Source organism: Delphinus delphis, chromosome 9, assembly GCF_949987515.2.
Source record: "Delphinus delphis chromosome 9, mDelDel1.2, whole genome shotgun sequence".
NCBI lineage: Eukaryota > Metazoa > Chordata > Mammalia > Artiodactyla > Delphinidae > Delphinus > Delphinus delphis.
The window spans coordinates 6,027,971-6,034,211 of NC_082691.1; positions in this window are offsets into that span (position 1 = coordinate 6,027,971).

The following is a 6,241-nucleotide window of genomic DNA, read 5'->3' on the forward strand; positions in this document are numbered from 1 at the left end:
AACTCAAACGTAGATAGCTGGGAGCAAACCTAGAGAACACAGGAGAAGAAAGGTCTCCAGGAGGAAGACCTCCAAGGAAAGTTTGTAATTCACGGTTTCTTGAATTTTATTATTTTGGGAAAACTGTACTGAGAGGATAATAGAAGATGTTGGAAGATGTAATATGTACAAAGAAGCCTAAGCAAATAAAACAGATAAACAAGGAAATACTTAACTTCAGGACAAATTGAAAACAAGGTAAATGTGATCTTTTTATGACACAATGGCAAGTTTTAATAATATAAACACTGAACACTGCTTTAACCCCCAGATTTAATGGAATTATAATAGGAGAAGGAGGGAGGCAGATAAAGGTTTTGGCAATGCAAGAGAGCTAATCCTTCATTTACCCTAACAGGGCATCAGTAGATAATAACATCTAAAATTAATAAATCCAATGAGACAGTAATTTATTTATAACACATATAATTATGAGGACTAAACAACCAGAGTTGAGCTGAGAGGTGACTTTTGGAGAGGAAGACATAGGGGCAGGAAGTGATGCAGTAGAGAACCCTTTAGCTATAGCCCATTATGTTTACTAATTTAACTTTGTAAGTTACTGTTTACATGTACTGCTTTGATGAAATAAAATTCAGTGAAAATATCCATAATGCAGATTTTAAGCCTCTTAGATGTTATTGGGCTGGCTTCTCTGAGTAATGACAATCTGTTTCAGTGATGCCCAATTGTGTTTGTACTTTGACCCTTGTGCAGCAATGTGACCCTCACAAATAGGGCTGGTATTTACCGCACATGAAATCCTGCTGCTTGGCAGCCCTGTCCCACCACATAAATTCAGATGGAAACACAGAGGATGAGGCATTGTTGAATTCATCTGTAGATAAAGACATTCTTTCTTTGTTCTGCAAACAGGAGGCTGCCTAGCAACCATTATCCTGCACGCTGAGGAGAGGCTAGACCCCATATTTCCCTTTTTGAACCTAGTATGAAATCCAGCATAACAAAAATTAGAATCTATATCCCTGTTTAGTTTGGAATTATTTTACTCCTATCAAATCTGACTTTCTTACAAATCAAAGCTACAGGAAAAAAAGAAAAATACATGTAAGGAGAAACAAGTGCATTAAATTACCTGCAGTGTGTAAACATTATTTTTCTTTCTAACTGGTTTAAGCATTTCAAAATAATATGTGCAAATCCAGTGCTAAACAATAAGCCAATGATGGAAAGCATGCATGATTTTGGAAGTTGAAGTTGAGTGAATTCCATTATGTTTCATTGCATTTTGCTTCACTGCATTATCCTTTCCACTTGAGTAAACGTACTGTACTCCATTTGGACTTAGTCATGCTGCAGTTTGCCTGTCAGAAAATTTGCATTTCTGTGATCAAAATGAAAGATGTGTCTGAGATTTATTGGAAAAGTGGTTGTAGAAAAGGCTTTACGTGCTTCTGAGATCATTTCTCTTTTATGATGATTTGTAAAGAGCTTTGGAAACAAGGTACAAAGCTGCTAGGAGGGTCAGGAGCAAACCACTAGTCCTGGTGGGTGCAAAATTCACTCTCAATTACCCAGACTCCGTTAACTCTTTACCCAGAATGAGTCATGACTGCTTCTCTTTAGTCTAAAAATTAAGGTTAACAAAAACAAGAATCTTTTCTTTTTTTCTCTGTCTGAACTTTGGGCATCTGACAACTAATAAAAATTCATTAAAGTATTAAACCTCGTCAACTCTTTTTCTTAATTTATGGAAGTCAATAGTCATTTATATATCAAATGGAGGCCCCCTGCTGCTGTAATAAAGCAGATTGGAATGAGTTCAAGGAATAAATATAAAATGCTTTGTGACTTGCCTACCTAAGTCTGTGGGTAGATATTTTCCTGAAGCAACCTGGCTTCTTTCATGGGAACTCAGCAGTCTTGTTATGTGTTCTTGATTGTTCTACAAACCAGGCTCCCTCCAGTGAATCCAAAGCACTCCAATGTGTCACTCTGCCTCTAGAAAATGTCCTGGTTTGGGCAGGAGTTAACTCTTATTTTGCATTAAAAAAAATCTTCTATCTCCTATCATCACCATCAAAGTTCTCTTTGTAATGAACTGTGAAAATGATATAAGACCTAATATAATAGCACACACTGTGGGGTACTGTAAACATTCATTGTTAATGACAGCATGAGCTCTGAAAGCCACTTCTTTCTTCTGGACCTAAGGACAATCTTTGATCTTTTGATCTTCTGGATAAGAATCTTTACAGCAAATCAACACCGTGCCTGGGAAAATGTGGAGATGTGACCTTTTGTCAGAAAAAGAACAGAAACTAGTAATGCAAGTCCTGTTCTACTTAACCGATTGACTGTTCAGACCACGGGTGAAAGTCATCCCCCCAGAGGGAGGAAAACATATACCAGCTGGAATATTTAGGACTTGCCCTAACTTTTCATTTCCAATAAAGGGATACAATTACTTTTCAGGTGGCAGAAATGACATTCTCAAGCTGGTTATTGCTAGAGGGTGTTCCCCCCTAGATTCCTTCATGCTTTTGTGCATTAAGCAACAGGCTCTGTATTAAACTGGGAGCCTGAGTCTGAGAGCAGTAAGAGAGCTTCCCTAGAAGCCCTACACTTACCCCCAAATTCTGCTCACCTCAGTGGGGATTCACCATCATAAATCAGTGTGTGCTCAGGATTTCCAGGGTGAACAATGAATCATAATAATTCTCCTACCATTCAGAGAGCTCTCAATTCTTAGGAGATCTGCAATCACGTTTAAAAAGCAAAGGTGTTAATGAGGTTTATAAATTAAGTGAAAGCAGGATAGTTATGTCCTATCTGGTGATAAAGGCTGGGATGGCTAATATCATTAAGGGAAATTAAATACTTTCTTAGCTTGTAAAGACAAATTGAATAAAAATATTACTGTAAACAAGGGCTCTTTTGTTATAATGCCCATTAATTATGGGGAGGACCCTCGAATGCTGCCTGGGCTTACCCTGAGCCTATCCTTGGCTCTGAGTTTTGAAAGGAGTGAGGATCTGTGGGCAGCTGTGGGCAGTAGGCCATGGAGAAGGGGGCAGTGTTTACCCTAGTGTTTCCTGAGCAGCCTCTGCTATAGCACCTGGATCCTAGTCTATGAAATTATACTACTCTCCTCTTGCCCAGTCACTACACCTGCATCTTTTTGAGATGAGACTGTTAACAGGTTAGATTTCTTATTGGACTCTTTACCCATGACCATATGACACACACATTCTGGCATGCCAATAAGTGAGGTAAATTTAGGAAAATAGTGAAAGAAATAAAAAGAGGTTTATAGGTGCTTTATCCCCAGTGATGATTCATTCACTGTAACTATGTTATAAATGGCTGAGACAACAAAATTCTCCACAATATCTCATAATGTGGATATATTTATAAAGTATAGAGAGAGGATGTTTAATAGAATGATTAAAAGTACAGACTTAATCAAATTTGCCTAGAATTCAAATCTGATCTCCCTTATAACTAAAATCTTGGGGAAATTATTTCATCTCAGTCTCCATTTCTTCATAGGTAAATTAGGTATAATTTTGGGACTTCATAAGATTGTGTGGAAATTAAATAGATTGACAGGTGTAAGGCACTGAGAAGGGTGTAGACAGGCAACTTTTATATAAGATGAGATGTTTTAATTTTAGAGAATGCTACAAGATCATTTGCTTCTGGTACACGTCTGAAGAATAGTAAGACTTTTCCTTAAATGATAATTTTCTTCTTAGTATTTTATTTTCTTCTCTCTTTTTATTGGCTACTAAATATTAGGGCCAAATTTGTGGTGCATTCAGATGAGGTGCTTAGGCCCATCCATGAGGGCACCTGACAACAATATTTACCACATGACTGATGAACAAGACAGCTATGACTCACTGGGCTGTGACTGGAGGCACCCGTAACTTGTTTATTTATTCATTGTGTCCCTTTGGAATTTACATACGAAACTGAAGTTAATAAATATTGAGAAGTATGCATCAGTTAATCACTATCATAGTGAGTGATCTTACAAAGGGTCTAGCAAGAGCAGGTATACATGCAGCTCTGCAAACACTGTAAGGAAATGTTTTATAAGGTTTCTGGAGCATATTCTCTACAGCAGTGACTGGCTAGATAGATGCTCAACAGGTCCACCTCCTCTTCACAGGCACACAGCTGAACCACATTACCCAGATTCCCCTGCACCTAGATTGAGTCATGTGACTGGAATTCACCAATGGAGTGAGAGTGGATGCCAGATGTGGGTTAAGAGTTTCAGCCTGTGGGGGAGGGTGTGCCCTCTCACTGTTCTCCTTTACACCCATGGGGGGCCAGAGGGGCTCTTGGCTAGATAAAGGGGATAGAATCTCCAACAGATTCAGTCCCTGAATAACTGTGCGGACCTGAGCTTCCTGACCTATCTAAATAAGTATATATCTTTAATGAAAAACAAAATTATATTCCCTTATTGAGAACTAGAGATCTGTTACAAGACTTAGCTTATCTTTGTGAATATACTCTCTACTCTCTATGCTATTACATTTAGTTTAACAAAATAAAATTTCATTTATATCTGTTTACTGACACAACAAAATACAATCTGCCGAGCACTGTGCTAGGTCCATGCAACTTCATCACCCACTAGTCCTATCTAGGATAAGGGTAATGATTCACAGTATACTGGGGGCTGTGAGAAACATCACACAGAATCCAAATGTCAATTAACACAAATACCAATTTGTAGTTTCTGGTATTTATGATTCAAACTAAATTCTAGAATGTGTATATCTTTTCCTGCCTCTTGGCTACTTATGGAAAATCAGCTCCCAATCTCTAGATTCCCCACTCAGGCCCAGGGCTCTGGTTAGTAGAAGTTAGGATGTAGAGGATCTAGACAAAACAATTAAACGGAGTCATCATCATTCAAATTCCCTGTTCCTCCTGCTGGTACAAAAGTGCACTCAACATTTTATTGCTCTTTGATCTGCTTTTTCTTGCCCTCGTCCTTATATACTAAACAATCTGAAATCAAAGAGAAAGAGGAAAGAAGACAGCTTCAGTGAATTTTAGTTTATGCAACAGGAGGTGGTGGTGGAGAAGCATTTCTCCACTTAAGTATAATTGAGCTGGGAGTTCTTCCGAAGCTTGAAGCAAATATCTTAACTCATATTAAAAAGTGTGTCCTTCCCTAGCTGTGCCTTCAGTTCTTTGACTTTCCTCAGGTAACTGGTGTAGGGAATGGATGATATAAGACTGAATGTTGGTTTCTTGGAAGTTATGTTCTCGTCAGATTTTATGATCTCTATTTCCTGATGTTTACTGCCATTCTTCTTAAGTGCTGATTTGACGTTATCCTCATTATTCCCTGTTTCCATTTGAGTACTTCTATTTCTTCTGATAATTTTTTAATCTCATGCCAAATCCAAAAGACTTAATACACTTAAGACACATCTCCAGATATAAATGAAATCTCTTTTAAAGAGCATTATCAGGTTGTAGGTTTACATTAGCAAAGTGTTTGACCAAGTTAGTTCATTTTCTCTTGCCTAAAATGAGAATCTCTGAGGTAGAAGGTAGTCTCTGAAGAGTGCTACAGGGCTCTGTTTTTTGCTCTGTTGAAGTCAGTACTTTAATTAAATTCTAGGGCCATAATGATCAGATTAAAGGCCATCACTAAAGTTTAAGATGACAATTTCAGAAACATATAATCTTGACATACAGATACAATGAGACAGATCTGACAAGATGAACATTATGTGTTATAAACTATGTTAAGGGGTTGATGGCAGCCACATTCATAATTCCATTTCAGTGGTTAAAACAAATTAACTTTTCCTCTTTATACAGGCTCACAAGGAAGTATGAAGAGGAATTGTGAGCCCATGATACCATCCCAGGTCATTGGGATAAGACTCCCTCACACAAAGATGGGGGACTTAATTCTGTAATACTCATAGACTAATATAATTGGAAGGTAGTATTCAAAATAAGAAAAGGGATGATCATCTTCTACTTGACACTGGCCATAGCATTTCTAGAGCATGTAGATATCCTCTAGCCAAAGACTATCAGAAACACATCTGTAGTTGAACAACTGGGTTTGATATTTGTTGCAATGAGAGATATCGTACATCACAGGACACCATTAGGCTTTGGTTGGGCAAGAGCCTAAGAAAGTGGGAACTTGCTCTAGAATCATCCTGTCAGAAAGACAGGGCAATTTGATGATTGA